Source organism: Pinus tabuliformis, chromosome X (assembly GCF_031772625.1).
Source record: "Pinus tabuliformis cultivar Carrire ecotype Pingquan chromosome X, CPIR1, whole genome shotgun sequence".
Lineage (NCBI taxonomy): Eukaryota > Viridiplantae > Streptophyta > Pinopsida > Pinales > Pinaceae > Pinus > Pinus tabuliformis.
The window spans coordinates 980,408,643-980,431,229 of NC_142308.1; the positions used below are offsets into that span (position 1 = coordinate 980,408,643).

General features: G+C 34.5%; 1 pseudogene; it reads right to left on the reverse strand.

The window, feature by feature from the left end:
* Positions 1-364: 364 nt before the first annotated feature.
* Positions 365-9,935, reverse strand: LOC149143003 (glutamate synthase 1 [NADH], chloroplastic-like; annotated as a pseudogene).
* Positions 9,936-22,587: the final 12,652 nt, after the last annotated feature.

A 22,587-nucleotide genomic window follows, 5' to 3' on the forward strand; every position in this document is an offset into this window, starting at 1 on the left:
TTAAAAGTGGTTATGAGAATAGAATTCGATTTTAATTCATAGTTTAATGTAAGGACAAATTAAACTAGAATTTCTTGTTGTCGTTTCTCAATATTTTGGTAGGTCTCTATGCCACCACTTTATGTTCACTTTGCTACAAACTAGATAGAAATGTTTGTCCATCACCAAGCCATCACACTCAACATTTATACAACCTAATATTCATGATGTTGTCAAATCATTTAAAAGAGTCAAGGATTTTATACGGTGGAGTTAATATTTGATGATGATATACATGTTATACAATTGGAATTAAAAATAAACAAAAAATGAGTTGAACTACATGAAAATGTACCTTGTAAGCCATGTCATTTTTATGTTGATTTTAAGCAACCTTTTCTATCCTCTTCAACTCCTCAAGGGCATCTTTCTTCATAAATTTAGCCTCCCCTGCTTCCTTCACAATATTCCTAGCCTTCATTTCTTGCAACACTCTTTTATAGTATTGTGGGAATAATTTCACAAACTTTGGGAGGAAAGCTTCAAAATTAGCAAGGAGTTCTCTTTCCAACTAACTTCTAGAGTGACATTGGTGTTGTTATATCATCCTATTCAGTGTCATGACATCATCTTCCTCTTCAACATTTTCAAGGTCTACCAACTTGAGATTGCATCTTGAATCAAATTTTCCATCAACATTAAGAGCATAGGTAATACCTCCACTTATTCTAGTTGCAAAATTTCTCCCATTTTCTCCCAAGAAAACCACAATTCCATGAGCCATGTATTCACATCCATGACATCCTACTCCTTCAACCACTTCTTTTTCACCTGAATTCCTCACACAAAACCTCTATTCTTTCATACCATTAAAGTATGTTTCTCCACATGTTTCCCCATATAAAGAAACATTTTCAATGAAAATGTTTTCTTTAGGATCAAACTGGCTTCTTCTAGGAGGGTAAACCATGATCTTGTCTCTTGAGAAATCCTTACAAACATAATCACTTATTCCCCCTTCCAACTCAAGGGTAACACCTAAACGAAGGAATTCCCTAAGGCTCTTACTTCCATTTCCTGTTATTTATTACATGAATCGTGTATGTGGGAAAACACGTCATATTTAATATTTTTGTAACATCATGGCTAAGCATTGTACCAAAATATCTATTGAAATTCTTTATGGACATCTCCATATATGCAAGTATCCCTTTCTCTAGAGCTTCATTTGAAATCATGATCATCTCTTGGTCTAGGTCCATATCTAGACCATAATCTTGGGCCTAAACACAATATTGAGCAACTTATGGGCGAATCTTCACTGCAGGCTAAAGTAGCAAAGAAATATCAATATTTTCAAGCTTCTCATTACTTTTTATAACCTATTTATCCATATCTAGCATATTTTCACGACCGACCATCTCCTTTATAATTTTGAAACCCATCTCAAACATAAGTTCACAAACCTCTTCGGCAAGCATGAAGAAGAAATTAATGACATGTTCTGGTTCTCCTACAAATTTTTCCCTTAAAATAGGATCTTGAGTAGCAATACCAACTAGACATGTGCTTTTGTGACATTTGCGCATCATGATGCAACCCAGACTAATAAGGGGTGATGTACTAAAATCAAACTCTTCTGCACCAAGGAGAGCAGTTATGACAACATCTCTTCTTGTTTTCAGTTGACCATCTGTTTGTAGAACTATATGACCATGCAAGTCATTAGCCACTAATTTCTGATGAGTTTCTACTAGCCCAAGTTCCCATGGAAGCCCAACATATTTTATCCTATCCAACAAGATCCTCTAGTTCCACCATCATGTCCTAAAATAAATACATGATTTGCATGGAACTTTACTACATCACTTGTTATCCCTCCATCTCTAACTTCAACGACCAATGTTCTATTTATTTTGGTTCCTAGATTAGGATTCTGCAGCAAAATCCACCAAAATAGTAAGATATTTCTTTCTCACCTTCTAGCACTACAAACCTCATATCTTGAAAATGAAACCTTCCAACATGTAAAGGCCCCCAGTGTTTGGTTCAGTGGAAGTCAGATGGTTTATGATAACTTTGGTTGACAGTCCTTTTAGGAGATGTACATTTCATTGTTCGGGCTAACAAACATTTGAAATTGTGTATGGTTCAAGAAAATATGGATTGGTAATAAAGATAATACTAAAAGAAACCTCCAGCATCGAGATCATCTAGAATAGGCACATCAAATTACATTCTATAGTTTAGATGAAAGTTGTGCAACATTTCATGTCTGAAAAAAAGGTCCCTACTAGTATTTAAGCATAAATTATGAAATTAATTTTCCACAGATTAGTTGAAAGAACTACATATAAATTTAAGGAATAAAGACTTATAATATTCAACTAGAATGCCCAATCCATCTCCTTCTAGTATATCCCAATGTATGCGAAATTCTTGGACCACTATATGAACTGAATAAAAATAAAATATCGCATAACAAAAAATGTGTACAAATTCTTTAAAAATAAAAATGAAAATTCTTCAAGTCTAATCTCTATAATTACCTTAAGATCATAAATAAGTTGTGCAAGATCTTCAACAGAATAAATATCATGATGTGGAGGGATAATAAGCCCCACATCAGTAGTTGAATTTCTTGTAACTGCAATATCACCAATGACTTTATGGCCATGAAGTTCACCACCCTCGCTAGGATTTTCACCTTGTAGAGGAACATTTAAAATAAATGTTAATAGCAAATATCCAGTCTAATGTAGGGAGGATCCTTCACATGCATGCCTAAAAGTATACCTTGCACAAAACATAATAAGCCTAACAACATGTCTTGGAAATAAGTGCAAATCGTGATGCTATCTCAGAAGATGTGCTCTCCCAAACTGCCACCAGTATCATCAATAAATTACCTTCTGTAGACTCCTTGAAAATAAAATTCCATACCTAAGCCATCTTAATATGAATTTCATCTGCATTAGTAAGATAGACACTAGAAACACCAAACCGCCCACTTGAAACTTGTTTGATTTCACTTCTTTTAGGATTCATCGAGCCATCAAGGAGTGGTCCTAACCATGATGCACTCTTCCCCTTCATCTAATGCACATAAACCAAGGCAGAAAGAAATATTAATATTCATGATGTTGGAAAGAAATTGGTTTAAGATATATTTTAGTGTCGTGTTTTCATAAGTAAAAACTCATGTAGGTTTGTTGATTCTTATTAGTTGTTGCATAATTTTTCCTTATCCTAATATTGTTCCAAAAGATAATGAAGATGCATAATTATATTAGATTTTCCTCCAATTTTATTCATTGCAATAGCCAAAGTTGTATGAAAAACAACAAATGTGCAGAATCACTTCACAATCTCACTAGTAGGTTCAACTTCCTCCAAAGGAATCTTCCTATCTGGTACTTAAATTTAATCATCCCTCACAAATTTTAGTGTTTGTTTACATCCTAAATTATTTTAGAGTATTTCTTATACATTGAAACATTTTTTGTGTGAGCTGCTTCTTGAAGCTTTAAAATGGCATGCGGGTCATTTAGATGCACTTCACCATATTTACACCAGTGATGGTCACTAGGATTGGGAAAAGCATGTGCATCAACATTCCCTTTGGGTAAAATATGACTAGGAAATGCCAAATTATGCAAACAGAGTGTATCTTGAGAAAGCATCTCAAACGTTTCCCTCTCCACCCGCCTTGGTGTTCTAGTAAAACACCTTTGAACAACTTTTGATGAAAGTCCAAGTGCCTTGAAAATTTGAGCACCTTTGTCAGACGCCAAAGTAGAAATTCCCATCTTTCCTAAAACCTTCAACATGCCATATTTACTTGCTTTGATGTATTTCTAAACCAACTCTTTTTTAGTATGTAAGTTTCCATTCTTCTTTGGTGGGATTTTACCATCAACTATAGTCTCCATATAGCTTCAATTACTATGTAGGGGCATATAGCATCTGCTCCAAACCCTACTAGCATGCAAAAATGATGCACTTTTTGTGGCTCCCCTGACTCTATAATCAATCCAATTTGAGTTTTCTCTAACTTTGAGACAAGATGGTGATGCACAACACCAACAGCTAATAGAGAACTAATAGGGACCCGCTTGGATGATGTAGCTGCAAAAGTCAAGATTTGTTTAGTGACACTTTCATCCTTATTGGGGTTAGGAAAATTTAACCACTATCTATATAAGGGAAAATATTGTATACAAATAACAATGATTAAAGTCTATTTTGGCTATTATAATAACCATAAGAGACAAGTTGAGGAAGTAAAGGAATTTATATTACCCACCTCTATCTGATAACACTAGTAATTTGTAACCTTCACAAATTGCAAGACAAGTCTCTGAGCATATCCTATCCAATTTCTCCTCCAATCCTCTAGAGCCATGTTCTTTTGGAAATGTGATATCAAGCACTTTGCTACGCCAACCTTGGTAATTCACTTTTATATTGATTTTTTTTCCTCAATGGAAAGAATAGGACCTTTAAGAGAAATCCGATGGCGCTACTTCTGACTAGTTTTTGTAAGATCCCCTTCTAGACCAATCATGCATTCCATTGAGGTGAAAATTGCTTCATGAATTGGATCAATAGGAGGGTTTATTACTTGAGAAAACATCTTCTTGAATACTCAAATATTATTTTTGTCTATTTGACATCACAGCTAAAGGTGTGTCATTCCCCATGGAACCAAGAGATTATGTTCCATATTTTTCCATAGGAAGAAACAACATTTCCAAAGCCTCAACTGTATACCTGGATAATGAAATGCATATTTAAACAAATGGCTCATAAAACATGCAAACATACATTTAAAAATACCTGATAGCATCTTTACATACAAATCACTTACCCATAAGCCTTCAATGGTGAAAACAAGCCATATATTCCCATGTTTTTAATTGTATCATCCAAATTGTCAACCTATAAACCAATACAATCAGCAAGCTAGGGAAAGTTTATAGATCACATCCAAGTTTCCCAAGATATATTGAGAGTTCAGAAATCACCTTTACTGATCCAATAAATTGTTCATGCACTTTCTACTTTTGGAACAAAATAGACAATATCTTTGAGGGTAATCTTATGTCTCTTTATCCATTATGCATAGGGACATGACATGGAATAATTCTTTTTTAAGGCCTCATCGTCCACAATACCATGTTTTTCAAAATCTACAAGTAGCATCATGCCAAGATTAAGCCTTCCCTTTTCGCAAATATCCTCAGGTGGAATGTCTACAAAACCTACTTCAGTTCCCATGATAGCTCGTCCACTGTAGGTTACATAGAAATAGTTAGTACGTAGTAGATTATAGTCTAGAGTTACTTTGAGATAACGACTGTAAATGACTGCAATGTTTGAACATAATAGAATATTTATAGGGTTATTATCTATGTGATAGAAACTTGAAAAGCATGTGCCCATTAAAATAATTTGTTTATTTATTAGTGTCAAAGCATGTGAGTAAAAGTCATATTTCCAGTAATTTCATCTAGATATCCTTTTTGAACAAGCATTTTCCATTTGAACAAAATATAACTCTCTAGTCCATTATTTTGAGATAACAATAACCGCAAGAATTAATTTTTTCAATTTATTTTGGTTAGCGTTAGAGAATGTGAGAAAAAGTCATTTTTCACAACAACAGTTTCTAAAAATCCAGATATTCTTCATCTAGAGAGGCTGGAAACATGTGTATTTGGTGAGGAAATGGGCCATGGTATAAGTCTCAAACACTCTCAAATATATTTTCATATAAAAGAAAATGCAGAAAATAAATTCTAATCCTCTATAGAGAGAAACAAATATATACATGCTACAAGGGTTCGCCCAACCCATGGTCACATTAAAGCTGAGAAGTATTCATATAAATCTCTATGGTCAGGGTCAATGTTTTTATAATTCTTCCACCCCTTTGGAATCATCATCATTACTGCTTCAGGAAGACTCCTTCCAGCTTCAACAAGAAGGTCTAATACACCATCCAAAACACCTGAAAGACATTAACAATTTCAGGTGACAAAATCCTTGATGATGAAGCAAATGGATAAACTCTAGAAGCATTCATGGGATTACCTAAATATAAAGAGATTGCGTCCACAATAGGGAGAATTTTCTACATTTCATCCTTTGAAAGATGAAGTTTTTGGCACATTAATAATCCTTCTCGTGCTTTCATTCTGCAACAAAATTAGCAGAAACAATGCATACAAACAAAAAATAGTTAGTATACAAGCCATAAGTAATTTTACATTCACAAGGACATTGCTTTCTCTCTTGAGAGGATGCAAAAGAGGGAAAAAACTCACCATTTGACATTTCCTCACAGAGTATTTATCTCCCCATTGTGCCCTAATATGCGCATGGGCTGAGCATGATCCCAGCTAGGAAATGTGTTTGTTGAAAACCGCCAATGAATTTGCAAGTAAAACAAGTAAATTTATCTTGGATAATATCACAAACACACATATTTATGGTTGGCATTTCCTTCATTTATGAGGGGTGTTAAAAATTTAGGCTGGAAAAAATTGTTTCAAATAATGAAATTAAATGAAGTGGAAAAGACAAATTTAGACTCGGTCCCATTGTAAAATATTTTGAAACCCTCAGCTACTTTGACATCTCAACTCCAACTAAATAATCCCCCCATATCCAAGTTTGAACATCACATGCTTCATGTGCTCCATTCATCTCTTTGTCCCGGATATGGATCCTCCATTGAACTGTCTATGTGGAGCAATGTATCAACTTTGCAACGTGTGTTACTCCACATCAAGGTCTACCCCACCTCACCTATGTGATTGTCAACCTAAATGTAAAAATAATGAAGAACATACAAACTTGAAAACAAAAATTTGTTGGGAAAAATACCAAGAGGGGGGGTGAATTAGTATTTCAACTTTCACAATAATAATTTTTTCATTTCAAAATGTATATGCTACTTTACAGATACCAAACAACGTATGTTCGCAACTATAATGAATGGAACCAGCATATATATATAATAAACTTGTAAAACAACTAATTCATTGTGTGTTGAACTTAAATTAGAGTGTGATGCATTTCTTGAGTAGTAAATAGATGTATTAAAAATAGAATAAATTAACACACATAAGCAACACACATGAACATCATGATTTTTTAGGTGGAAACCCAGTGTGGGAAAAAACAACCGCTTTTGTCTTCTCAGTCTTAAATCTTCTTATTATAAATTTTTTTTATAAGTTTTGTACTAGTGCAGACATTTTCCAGTATGCAAGCATCTACCTGCTAAAGGCTACAACCTTCACTCATTTTCCAGCTTCTACTGGAAGGGAGCTCCAACCCCCCTTAGCTCTTGTATTGGCTGGTATGTTTACCAGTACATAGGAGTCAACCTACAAAAGGCTACCACCTTCACTCTTTCTCCAAGGACCACGTTTCATAAATTTTCAGACTGGATACTCCTGGTACACATCAACACAATATGTAGGCCACGTTTCATCAAATTTTCGTACTGGACCCATCAGTAACATTGAAGCTCAAAATCAATCACCACAACTATAATACAACTACATTAACCAATCACTAAAACCCAATCGTTAATGAAGAAAAACACAATCAATCAATCTGAACAGTCAGATCATTATCACTAGAACATGGAGCTAAACCCAGAACACTTCATCAACAATCAAAATCAACTACAACCTCAAAATCATATGTCAGGATGTATACGCTACTTCAATTAGGCCAACCTGCGTATATATGCTACTTTCTATAACCCAACCTACTTATACCTCTAAAGATATTGATCATTAAACATCTAAACCAAAAACTGTACTAACTAAAGACATTCTGAAGATCTACTATCATATTACAGAGTTATAAATAGATGGCAGCAAAGATCACCCTTCTTACTCAATCAATCAGTCAACTAGATTCAATCTCCTCATACAATCAGTTTTACTTTAGATCTGATGAATACATCATTGAAAAACAACAGTAAACCAACAGCACTGATCAGATAGATCAGTCATTTCTAAACAACAAGCCATTCCTTTGTATACACTACTTGGAAGTGCTAACCCCACGTGTATATGCGCCTTCACCAAGGCGAACCTTCGTCTAGATCTGCAAATAATGAATTATAACTTCACATGTTTTCAAGACTTCAGATATACCTAGATCATAGCATATAAAGGATAAAATATGCGTTAGCAATCAGATCTATACTATCCATTATCAGATCATACAATTATAAGTCATTTCAGGTCTCACGATCCTGATCCAACATTGTATCCAAGGGTGCACAAGATATTTCAGATCTATATCATAACCATAGCCCCTACAACACAAAATATACTTCAGATAGAAGTATTCATGAAAAACCTTTTTACTTCCACTCTTAGGCTTTAATCTTCTCCTCCTCATATACTAGGGCCTTGATCAATACCATGCACCAAAACAACACTTAGAACCTATGGTATTCTTAGACAGGCTCAAGTAACCCTTATTCCACTCAATATTGTGGGCTAATACCATGGTATGGACCCTTGGTATTCTTTAACCTTAATTTTCCATCCCATACGTGTTTTTCCTTCTGTGAAACTACATGAATATGTATACGCTCATTTTATACTGTGTACCCACATGTATACTCGAGTTGGACTAGGTGAACCAGTGTATAAACTTAAAACATTTTCCTTCCTTAATTTCTTGTTTCTGATCTGTAATCCTTTGTCCCATTATCCTGTTCTTATGTGCCATTTCTCTATTACCTTTGAATAGCCATGTTACAATGTGAGTTTCCATCATACATCACTTTATCATTTCTTAACTGACCTATATCTGGGTTTCCATCAAGGACAACACATGTACCATAATGCCAACAAAATCACGATTGGTTTGTAGCAACAACCACACTTTGGAACTAAGTCATCTAAATCAGAATTAAAGTCTACAAAATGGTTGATTGAGCCTTTGGATTTCATTACTAACTTAAAATGAGAGTAAGGATATAATATGTACCAAATCCTATAGCTCGTAAGCTTTTCATCACCCAAATATGAAAAGTATTAGCTCTTCAATTGGTCAAGTTTGAGTTTTCCTTTATATACAATAGTCCTTCCAAATAAAAGGACATAACTTTTACTGAACAGTTGTGCAAAATACACAACCTGTAAAAGCACAAGTAGCAAATCCATTGGTAAGGAAAAACTATTTTCCTGTATTCATGTATATGCACTTTCTTCCAATAGTATCATGTCCTTTTGTAGTTGTCTATACATGTGCTTTAGTTATATGAATGCATGCATTTTAAGTTAAAAAAATACTAATTCACACTATATTTTAAAGGCATAAGGATCAATTATTGATTTAGGTCTCAAACCCTTATGTTATGTTATTTAATAATTAATTATAAAATTCTTAATTACCATTCCACTCAGAACATAGTAAGGTTAAAAATCCCTAATGAAACATAGAAATGATCAGTTAATGACCAACTTCAAGTAAAAAAACATGAGTTCTTCAAAGTTTTCAATCTTGTTCATTAATTTTTTCAATATTGTGAAATGTGGTGAATAGGTTTAACCCTCATAACATAAAAATTTGTCATAACCTCACTGATAAAAAATCCAACAACATTCATCAACTAACACAAGATTCAGAAGGCATTTGGAAAAACTTACCATCCATTTAAAGTCAATTTTTCTAAAATTTTCCGAAATGTTGCTTTTGATATTTTACATATTTTTAAATGTTATCAGGTTATGGTGAATGATCTTTTTATAATGTTAACATAACACTAACCACTAACTAGACATGATCCAAAACCAATTACAATTAAAAATCTATACCTAGAAGAGAGGGAGCATATGTAGAAATCTCTTACTCCACCATGCTACAGGTTTAATGCAACTAATGGCTACCATTGACGTCTACCCCAATATATACATTTGCAGAGGATATAGCAGATTTATTATTAAGTAAATAAAAAGACATCATTTATATATGACATGAACAAAAAATTTACCATTACATCTCCCCTTAAATCATTTAATAATACTTATTTCATGACACTAGTCTCAAATGGAAATAAAAAGAAGAAAATCGATTTATGAAAAAAGGAAGTTGTAATAATACCCGTTCCTCAAACTCCGCACTAGATCAAGAGCTTTTGATAAGAAAAACCTATTCAAAGAAAACATCCTGTTGAAGAGCCAAATTTACCCAATCCAACATAACATTTGCTAATGACTCTAAAACCTACACTTTAATAAGTTAGAAAACTAGAAACGGAGAAGTTATAGGGATATAATCACCCACTTCTACTCAAGCAGATGAAGATAAAGTAGTAAATAAAGATTGTGAAACATACACTTGTGAAAGGGATAAAAGTTAAATCTCATTTGTATTGAGAGAAAAAATAGTCACCCAATTAGAATGTTTCCTTCCTAGTCAAGTAATGAAGAGACAACTACAAGGCAGGTGACCAGGTTCAGAAGATCTAGGTTTGTTTATGGAAAAAATTGGGTTTAATATCTTTATTGACAAGGAAATTGTATGTAGAATCTACTCTTTCATATGGTATATCCGTTTTTCTAGTCATATCAAATTCTAAAGCACCCAAAGTGTATTTTCGAAAAGAATCCCATGGAAATATGAAAATGGATCAACACAGTGAGATTTAGCATAAGAATCTGAAGAGTAACGAACAAAATTTCTAGCTAAAAACTATCGTTTCACTCTTAATAAGGCACCACATGTTGTCTAAGAAGTTTTTATTGGCCCAAATTCTATATTTCGATATGGAATCTTGAAAAATTACAATAGCTATTACAGAATGTCCATAAGATAATTAACAAAACATTGTTGCCTTAAAGAAGCACATGCTTGATCCAGATAGTATGAAATTTCACTTTTCTCTTGACCATCATTTGGAAATGGAGAACCACCCTTGAAAAACATGGAGTTCCTTGAGTGACAATTGAATCTTGAGTGCCTATAGGCACCCCATATTTTGATAATAATTTATCATTGCCTAGCTAATGTCAATTGTGTAGAATAAAATTAAAGAATGTGAAAACAAGGATGAGAACCTCTATGAAATATAAATGAGTTTTATCCATAAAGTGGGCATTCAAATTCATTTCATGCATGCCCAACATGCACAAAACATTACTATATGCACCCAAACCCAAATATTTCATTACATCCATGCCCAACATACACTATTAGTGATGAAATTATATTTCATGGTGTATTAACAAAAACATATAAACATTCATCTGTTATTAGTAATTCATGTCACTTATTTTGACATCTCCATCTAGACACTTCCCTCTATTGAGTTTTGGTTTTACACTACTATATAAAAAGTATTTACTTCTCAATTTACCAAAGCAATGGGTATCATTATTGTAGCTTCCATGACCCATGATAAAGGGTTCCCCATGAAGCCCAAAATTTTCAATATTTTACTTTCCTTCTTCTCTTCGCGCTTTTTGGGTCCAAAAATATCCAAACACAATTGAACTTCATCAGATATCAAACATTCTTGTTTGCATCAAAGGTTACAAAACCCCCTCAATGGGGGTATTTTCCAAATCTACTGCTTCTTTGTTGATCATTTCAAGATCACCAGGCCCTTGTCATCTTCACAATTCCTAATTTTGAAATATCTTGCAGTCATGGTGATCCATGTAACACACTTCTTGCATAGACATTTTGTCAAATACTTTGTGGGAATTTCCTACAATTCCACTTTTGGCATGCATATCTACAAGGGCACTATCCACAAACACATTCAACTCAAATCCAGTTCCAATTATGTATCCATATATTTATTTCCCTTTCATGATTGAAACTAAGTTTGAGCACATGGAAACAACACTATTGAAGGTGAAGGAATCATTCTTTACTCTGGAAAGCTTCATTTTGTGGAATAGTTTCAATGCCTCTCTACAGTGATTACTTTGTGCATGCCCTGCAAGCATTTCATTCCATGTTGTCTTAGTTCTGTGAGGCATTTGGTCAAACATTTGGTGTTCAAACTCCATACTCTCTCATTTTGTATACAAGGCTACAAGGGCACTCCCAACAAATAATTCAGACTCAAAACCATTCCTAATCACATATCCATGGAGGTGCTTACATTGTTGCAAAGTTTTTAAACCAGTTCATAACTTAAGCAAGCTAGGATAGAAAAGAATATTCGCCTTCACCCCACTCCTTTGCATTTCATGAAAGAGCTTGAGTACTTTATTATAATTACCATACCTTACATAAGTTTTAATCATGGAATCCATGATACCAAATTGTTGTCAGCGATTTTATTGAAAATTGGGTGTGCATCTTCTAGACTACAAAACTTGGTATAAATTATGAAAATATTGGTATCAAGGTAAATGTTCCCCTAAAATCTATTCTAAACAATGTGCGAATGGACCTTCCTTTCCTATAGTAGAGATTTTAGGTTGGAACATGTCAGAAATAAAGAAACATAGTTGTTCAAGTAAAAAAACATTCCATGCCAGTTCTCATTATGAAAAATGTGGGTTAAATCCTTGCCCATCCTATGCTCTCTACAATTGTTATCAATATTGGAATTTTTGGATTCCCATTTATGGGTTTCATTAGTGGTGAGAGAATTAGACTACAAGGTAGAATTTGATAGTTGTTGAAACATAAATTTTCTCTTACTTGAGGGTTAATTTCAACTAACCTTTGAAAAACTCGTCATCGGCAGAAAAATATTCAACATCATCAAAATAAATGGAGGGTTTGTTTAGTTTTGTCCCTTGAACCAAAGTTTGACAATGGGATTTAACAACAAGGATGTGATTATCATTCATAGGGGGCGTCACCTTAGCATCTTGATCTAGGAAAACTTGAGCTCTTAGGCTCCATCCCTGCCCTTGAAATCCCCATGGTCCAAGGATCGATTCTAATATGTCTGTGATATCATGTTGGAATTTAATTTAGTGATCTTGGTTAGAAGTGGTTGTTTATTCATATTCTCCCTCATCATCATCAAATGAAAGGGTGAATTATCTACGCTATATTTCAAAATCAAGGCCGAGGGAGAATTTAGGAGCTTCAAAGTCATCAATTTAAATGATTAATTGGAAAAAATTTCTATGCACAAATTCAATGTTTTATTGAAATGTACTTTGAATTTAACTATATTGGCATCAAATACTCAAGCTTATTTTCCCCATAAATGAACATTTTGGAAGTTCTCCATTGGCGGGATGATGTTACAAGGGTCCCGATTTCAATATATAAGTGGATGGATCTTAATTATTTTGTGACATTTTATATTTTTTATTATTGATGTTGTGGTCATCAACATTTTGGTTCACAATTAGATGGATCTCCCTTGGTCTTTGTAAGTATTATTATTTACATTGCTCAACTTTTCTCCTACTCATTAGTAGTGTAGATGCTTTGGAACAATTGTCATGCTTGGTGCTAAGTGTGGGTGAGAATGAAGTTCGAGTCCATTATTTGCTAATGTTTTTCCTTTCATTCATATTACCACATTAACAATCGACAACCTAAATTTTGTTTGGTTGGTTTGAGCATTTGCATGGGTTGTTTTATCTTTGAAACTAAGGATTGAGGATTCTATGTGTTTTTATTAGTGTTTCCTCTTCATTATGTGGGTTTTTGTTGGATGTTGGAATTGCTTTATTTTGCCATATATATTGCTAAATGGTCTTTGGAAGTGTGAGGTGTTTATTAGTTAAAGGTTCACAAGGATTTTATGTGTATTCACAATTGACAAATGCTTTAAATTTAAATCCCTGTTAATGTTATCGAAGGATATAACCCTAAATATTCTAATCAACTCCATAACTCTAATCATCCACTGATCCAATAAAGAATTGTTTAAGGAAGTAAAACCTTTCATCCAGGGAGCGAGGATGGCAGGTGTTCGCGAGCTTAGGGTTTCAGAAGGCCCGTTTGTTGCCGCCGCCGCACCTAAAGATCTGCTGTTTTCTGGAACGGCTTGGAGCCTGGCCGCGGGACCTTTAGAGCTCGATGCTACCCTCAGGACTTGGCCCGGATCCTTTGATGGAAAGGAGCATCAGGATTCGAATCAAAGCATACAGAAACTGGAGGGTTTCCCCCCTTCCTTGGCACAGGCCGTTTTCCTCAGGGCGGCTCAGGGCACCCCTCCACATTGTCCGGGGTTTTATGCTTCAAATCAACCGATCCAGTCTCAGGTTGATACGCCCTTCTACGCGGGTGACTTGCCCTGGCCAGTTAGCTCTGTCTGCGTCAATAGGAAACAGAGCCGGTTACCTGCTCCTCTGTCCCTTTTCGGTATACCGCGGGCCCGATCTGCCGCCCTATGGCTGTCTTTAAATGGCTTGGTTGAAGACCAATTAAGGGGCGGGAATTTGGATCTGGTTTTCCTGAGGTCTGAGACTCCTCTGTCCTCGGTGGCGCAGATTTGGGAGACTGCTTTTTTGGCAGCGAAAAAATTAAGTTTCGAGACTCCCCTTTACAAGATCCCCTTTCGTCGAGAGATCCAAGCCCCCCAGCCTCCTGCAGGTCCTCACCATGGCAAGCCTACCCCCCTTCTTGTGCTGGAGAATCAACCAGCAGAAGGAGCCAGGCAAAAAACAAAAGGAGCAATAAAAGAATCCGGTCATGAAATGATTCAAATCTTCATCAGAACCCTGTCTGGGAACACAATCTGCAAGCAAATAAGAACAGGGATGCTGATAAAAAACTTAAAGGATGAAATCCAAGAATTATTAGGCATACCAGCAAGTCTGCTGAGCTTGGTATATGCAGGACACATTTTACAGGAAAAATTTTCAGTGCAGCATTATGGAATAATAAGAGATTCAACAATTTTTCTGAGTATGAGGCTGAGAGGAGGAAGTTTTGGATCTAGCTCAAAGGGCACAGCCTTTCGTGATGCAGTCAAGGGGAAAGAAAAAATGCAGAACAAACCAAAGTCACCACCAGAGCAACCAGGTCCACATATAGTAGAACAAAAACTGGAATACTCAATGCTCAAAGTTACTATACCAGAGGTAACTGCACTACACTCTGACCTCTCTAAACATGCTGTCATATGTAGATTTAATGGCTACTGGCCAAAATCCGATGCTTTACATCAATGGATTTATTCCCGCTGGACACCAGAATGTAATATATACCTATGTTCAAAAGGTTTTTTCATTGTAACTTTCCACACAGAGGAAGAAAGGGATAGTATCATCAATGAGGGGCCTTGGTTTTGGGGTAATGCAGGCCTCTTTGTTACCCCTTGGTTCGCTGATTTTGACGCAAACACTATGAAAATCTCAACAACGCCTGTTTGGGTGAGGCTTCACAACCTCCCATTACACTTCTGGCATCATCTAGTATTATCTGCCATTGGGAATTCCTTGGGGAAATTCCTAAAAATTGATGAAGACAGATATAGCAGAGGAATTTTCACTTTTGCCAGAATTTGCGTTGAAGTGGACCTGAGTCAGGGGCTGCCTGATCAAATCTCATTAAACTTTAACAATACTGAGTGGACACAACCACTAGACTATGAAAACACTGCATTCAGATGCCGCAGTTGCCGGCAAACAGGACACCTCCAAAATTCTTGCCCACTGGCCAGAAAGAATCCAAAAGGAAACAAGAAACAGCAAAAAAAGCCAAATGGGTGGCAGCATACAGAACCGCTGGAAGAAGAGGACATTCAGCCAGAGCACACAGTGAACCAAGAGGAACCTGATATAAATATGGAACAGAAGGGCACACAGGAAGAAAAAGCACCAGACCCTCAAGTGGAGGACCATTTTCAGCAGCAGCAAATTCCACAGCTGGAAGTTAGCGGCAACAAAAGAACTCATGGATCTGAAGGATCAGAATCCGACAAAGAACCTCCAGTGAACACACAAGAGAACCCGCAGGCCATCATTGTTCCCCCTTCTGACTCTCAGGGTTGGCGAAGGGTGGAGAAGAAGAAGGGCAGAAAAGTATAGGCTTGATGTTTTTAATTATTTTTTATTTTTATCAGTGTACTTGTCCTATTCATGGACAGCTATCTGCATATGCTCTAAGCATCTACAAAATGTAATTTATTTCATATATGAATATAAATTACGATTTTTTCTACGAGAAAAAAAAAACCTTTCATCCAATCTATAACGGCCTTTGAATCCCCTATCACTTGTAAGTTCAAATTGTTGAAGTGACAATTAAAACGACTAACATAAATGATTGATTCATATTATTGTAGTAATTTTTAGGTAGTCATATTATTGTTTCTACACTAAATCAGTCATTCATATTAGTCACTTTTAGTTGTACTACTTATTACCTAGTTGTTAATTTAACTCAGAACTAAATTAGTCATTTATATTAGTCATTTTTAGTTGGGTCACTTAATATTGCTCATTTTTTGTAGTATAGTCACATGGTCGCTAATTTCATCATTTTCTACTAGTGGTTGAACTTTTAAATATACTAAAATATTTCAATGAAGGAATAAATTAAAGCAAAAACTTGCACCAATTTTCTCAAGGTAAACATCTAGATGATCACAACCCTCTAGTCAATTTGGAATAAATGGATATATGGTGAAAGAACTCATGGTTGATTTTGGATCACAAGTAAATATACTTTCGAGAGAAACCTAGATTAATTTTGGGAGACAATCACTTCATAGGATGACTAAATATCTTAAATTAACGGACCAGAGTTTCATTGAGCCAATTAGAACAATGTGGCAAGTAAAAACATCGATTATGGGAATTCCAACCTTTGTCGACTTCAAAGTCACCAACTCATTTGATGAAATTCTGGATTATTCGAATTTATTCAAGAGTTCATGGGTCGAAGGATCAAAGCCACTATATCCTTAGCAAAAATATAGAATTAAACTAAAGGGTAGTAATGAGAAGATAAGCATTCCTCTTGACCCTTGTGAAGGAAATCCATGGGTTGAACCATGGGAAGAAGATTCAAAGACAAGGAGGTTGTATCAAGTCTTGCATGAAGACAAAGACAACATGAATCCCAATGCATTCAGAGATTTCTTAAGTGTCTCCCCACTTTCTATTGGACAAAATTATGACACTGAGCTCTACCGATGGAAAATCAATAAATATGAATCTAAATAAAAAGAGTGTTGGAAAATTGAAGAAGTATTGATGAAGAACATTTGCCCATGTTTTTCCATAAAGTTCGTGCCTGTAATCCAAGAAATAAAAATCAAATAAACTCCATCATTGTTACCATTTGATTTAAATGAAGACTCCAGCAATCCACTTAGATTCAAGGAATGAGATTTTACTGTGAATCATGTTGAGTGAGCGACTAAATCTATTAGAGATCAAGTGAGAATGCAGAGTCTATTGCAAACTTTCACTAGTCAATCAACTCAATGGTGGGATACTCATTCGGCCAGACTCCAGACCTGAAAAATAGCAACAAGGTATTTTATTGAAATCTTTGGGGGGTGTAAATTATCAAGACAAACAATTATCCCTATTATGTTTAAAAATGTAACTAGGTTTGGTCTTCATAATTGTATTTTAGTTATAATAAAATGTACTTATGAAAAAGAATGAAAAGAACTTTTATTATTATTATTATGACTTATTAAATCATGGGTTTCATGAACAAATTATAAGGAGCATCAAATTAAAGGTCATGAAAAAAGAGGATAGACCTAATCCTAGAAAAGAATAAAATTTTAGATCTAGTCTATAGATGAATCAAGTGAAGAAAAGAAGGAAAAATTTAGAGAAACAAATATTTTAGCCATGAGCCTAATAGTAGATGGAATGCATGCAATCAAGAAGGAGTCATAATATCTTCAGTAATCAATAAGGAGTGCAAAGAAGAGAAAATATCGAATGATTGTTTCAATCATCATGAGAAGAAAGGAACCTTCAAGAATTCAAAAGGGCCAATGGTACAATTGTCATAAGATGAGTCACTTTAAAAGGTATTTTCCTGAGAATCCCGAGGATAAAAGAAGGAATAGGGATCAAGCAAACTTTTTCGAAGAAGTTTCACCAAAGAAGAACAAGATGGAAGGATCCAAAGTAAAAGACCTATTTGTTAGGGACTTTATCCCTTATGTTTGGACTAAGAAGGAGCCCTTACCACTTTCCAAAGATAAGTAAATTACTCGTATTATATTTTATATTTGGTTTCCCTTACTTATCTAAGTTTGTTTATATTAAATACTAATCACATTTCTATTCATATCTTCCTTGTTTAGGAAAGGCCTACTAAATACTCAAGAATTATGAAAGTAGGTCTCAGAAGAAAAATAATTGGGATTACAAGGTTTGTTAGGAAACAAATGTATGCCTTAAACCATAAGCTTTTTTCTCTTCATGATAAAGGTATATTTATTCTTTTTGGTATCCTATTCTACATTACTAACATTGTTGTGTCTAGCACTCTTGAATCATAAAGATTCTTATTTGGGTGATTCATCATAGATAAATATACCCTCCTCACATATTTTATTATTCTTGTGGAAACCTAAATAGGTTCTCCGTAAAACCCTAACTTAAGGGTATGTCAATGATAATGTGTGAAACCCTAGCCTACGTAGGGTTATTGATGAAGTCAAAAGAAAATGTTTGATGATTTGATGATGTCATGTTTGGGGTTTTGGTATGGTTATGAAAACCCTAACTTGTTAGGGTTGAAAGGTGATATTTGAAAACTAAAACCTTTGAAGTTTTGGTAATTTAGGGTTTGTTATGTTATGTATTGAAACCATAGATATTTAGGGTTTATGATCAAGACCCTTATGAACTGGAAATGAATCCCTAGGTATATATGTGTTCATCTGATCAAGTTTCTTATATGTTTGACTTTAATGTCTTTGTCTCATTGGGTTTTCCTGACGTATGTTGTTTTGATATGATTATGCATGATGATGAAATAATAGATATGTATTGTTGATAGTTATAAGTCCTAAGGTTTGGAATTAATACCTAGTCTAATTTTGATATTCTAAGATGATATTATTTGTGAATTCTAGGGTTTTGTAGCTAAAACATAGTAGAAGTTACATTCTCTAGTATATGATTTGAAAAATCTGGGGAAGGTTAATAAAAACCTAAAATTGTATTGTGGTCAGTTTGATTATTGAGAATTAATAAATGAAAATCTTGGGTTTACATCAAATCCTAGTAGAAGCTAGTCATGTTGTTGATTAAGTTGTGATTGGTTTTGATTGTTGAATCTTATGTATGAAATCTAGAGCTTGTATGAAACCCAAGTAGGAAGTCTAACATATGAATTCTGAAAGACATTATATGCATTTTTATATTGGTCTCTAGGGTTTTCTATATGTTATAAAATATTTTGTCATATCTCTTAAATAAATATTAAAGCCCTAGATATAATGAGGTTGATATCTTGAGTTGTTGATGTGATTTAGGGTTTGTAACAAAACCTGTGCAAGAATTTAAAGTATAGAAGTAAATTCTCTTGTTGATTATGTTTATAAAGTCTAGTGCTTCCATATTGTATGATTTTGGTGAGGTTAACTTCATTCTTGTATAGATTTGGTTGTACTTACTTTATATTAAGTTGTGCAGGTACATAATCTTCATGACGATGAAGATGTTTGTAAGTAAAGTTGATATGATAAGAATGATGATGCTAATGATAACTTTGATGAGAAGGATGGAAGCCATGAAATCTTCTCCGATGTTGTAGAAAATAAGTTTATCACACTAGGTTAAGAGGGAGCATCGGTATATTCATTGTATAGGAATGATTAGATCCTCCTTGGTTAAGAGGGAGTGATGGATATGGTTCTCTACTTCATGTGTCATGCACTAGACCAAGACTAATAGCCATCAGTCTTGGTGAAGGCCATGAGTGATAGAGGGACACATGACTCTTATCTTCATGGAAACAAGTTCCTAGTTAAGAGGGAGGGCATATTATAGTCATGACGACCACCTTGAAAGAAGCAAATTAGAGAATGTATTTTGAGGATTTGTTGATATAAGAAAAGTAGGATCTATTTGTAGAATATGTTGTCGCATGTGAAGTAGGAGAGGAAGATATATGATTAAGGAATCTTCTGTCAAGATTCGTTTGGAAGTCCTACTATGACAAATTGAGAAGGAACATCAGTTTTCTAGAAGACCTCAGAGGTTTGTGTTTACTTGTGTACATTTGAAATATTATTACTTATTGGGGTTGTGTTTGTATAGGTAAAAATCTCATAATTTTTCATAGCATGTTTTACATGCTCGTTGTTAACGATCAGTTTGATTGGGAGAGATTTGTTGTTACCGATCTATTTGATCGGGATGGATTTGATACTAATTGTAAAAATCAGTTTTTTTGAGGGGGACATCAGGTTGGCACTATGTTGGAAACCTTTGAGCATTACTAAGACGAGGGTGTGAATTAGTAGTGTGATATATATATGATTTTTGTCTTTTATTACTTTACTGAATCACACACTTATTATTGCAGCAATTCACAATATGTTAGTAGCATATGAGTAAATACTAAAAATATACTAAAGGAAACCATCAAATCACGTGCACACAAATCATCATCACACATGAGACACAAGATTTCTAGTGGAAACCCTCTCGAGAGAAAAACAACCCTTGTTTCTACTGCTCTACTCTAAATTCTATTATTTCAAGGAATTGATCTTTTACATAGTGTGTTTACTCCCATCAGCATGGAAACTTGACCTCATATACATAACACCAACACCCATTGGCTAGGAGACTCGATACTACTAGATCATCTTGGAATACTTTATTCTCTAAGGATCTCTATAAACTACAATCCAATGAAGTCCACCACAATCATTCGATCCTCGCCCAACTACCATTGGACTATTCAACCATCATTGGATTTAGAAACTTCTTCCTTTCATTGAAGCTTTGTTATCACTGGTCCACCTCCAGAAATCACACTCCTCAACACCATGTGGACCTCCTTTCATCTATTTTCAAACTGGATCCCAAGACACTATGCTCAACAAGAAATCAACTCTACATACATGATCTCAATAGAAATATCTCATAATCAAAATAAAAGATAAACAAAGAAAATCCATGGCCACATAAAAACTAAAAACAATCAAATCCTCACAACAATATCATGTTGCATAATCTAAATAACATCATAAGGCACATGGTTATGTGCTACATGCATCAACAACTCCTGCAAAAACAATGTGATATGATCACCAACATATATTCTAGTAGCATACAAAATCTCTCCAAATCAATCACTACACCATGATCAACAATTCTTATCCATATGCAACATGCTTTAGATCCAGACATTATTCAGTCATAAACACTCATGGAATGAAGCATCTAGGCTCTACACAAGATTTGAAGCATCAACACTCAATGAAACCTTCTCCAACACACTCTTTAACATCCTCAACTCAAAATAACTAACAATCAACAATCTCACAATGAGCTACCTCCAATATAAAGATGAACTCAAGTGCTCAACTCAATAATTACACAGAACTACTAAGCATCACAACTATGTTAATATTCTTGATTAGATCTAGATTCATCTCATTGACTCAATAAATCGAATATCTCCACTTTCTTTTTGATGTTTTCAATGTTAATAACTTTCTGGAAGCAAATTAAATTTCCAATTGGGGGAATTTGGAAAATTGTCACAATAGAAAGTCTATGAAAATTTCCTTCAAAGAACCTTTCATTTCCCTCAATTTGGACTGAATTGTGAAAAATTGTTCATTCAAAAAAACTAATTTAATCTATTCATCACAAAACCCATGTCTCAGAATTTTGAGATCCACCCTCATTTACATAGAAGATCGTCCAAAAATTGTCACTTCTTTATCCAATGAATTTCCGAGTTTGCATGTTTAAACAATAGGAAATTTTGCAAAACTTTCCTTCAAAGAACCTTTTGATTCTCTCAATATAGACTGAATTTTGAAAAATTGGTCTTAATAAAACTAATCTGGTCCATTATGCACAAAACTCATGTCTCGTAATTTTGAGATCCATCCTCATTTTCCCGTAAAATCTAACACAAAATTGTCACTTCTTTATCCAATGAATTTCTAAGTTGGTATGTTTGACAATTCCTCATGCAAGCAAACCAACATAACTTTTCTTTTATTCCTCTATTATTTAATTTTCTAAAATGGTTAAGTCAAATTATTCTTAAAATCAATACCTAGGGAGATTACCATGTTTATTCCAATACCAAGAATATATGTACCATGGTAATATTATACTCATGCTCAATGAAATACCAAGGTAAACCATTTAACTGCCATACCAAATACTATGGGAACCATCCTTGTTAACATGTATAACCAAACAATCATATGCATAACTAATGTATAGCCAAACACCTCACCACTCAAACTCTATGCAACAACATGACCATGAGGACCATGACATCCTCTGCTCACACTTTGTATGAAACACCTACAAATCACATATCCATATGCACATATCCATGCTAGTAGATATGACAAAGCCAATGCTCCTGATCCAGATTTAAACAGGAATGCAACAAATTACAAATATAACCTTAAATACAAAGATGCAGTAGAAATAACACTTCATTTCATTAATA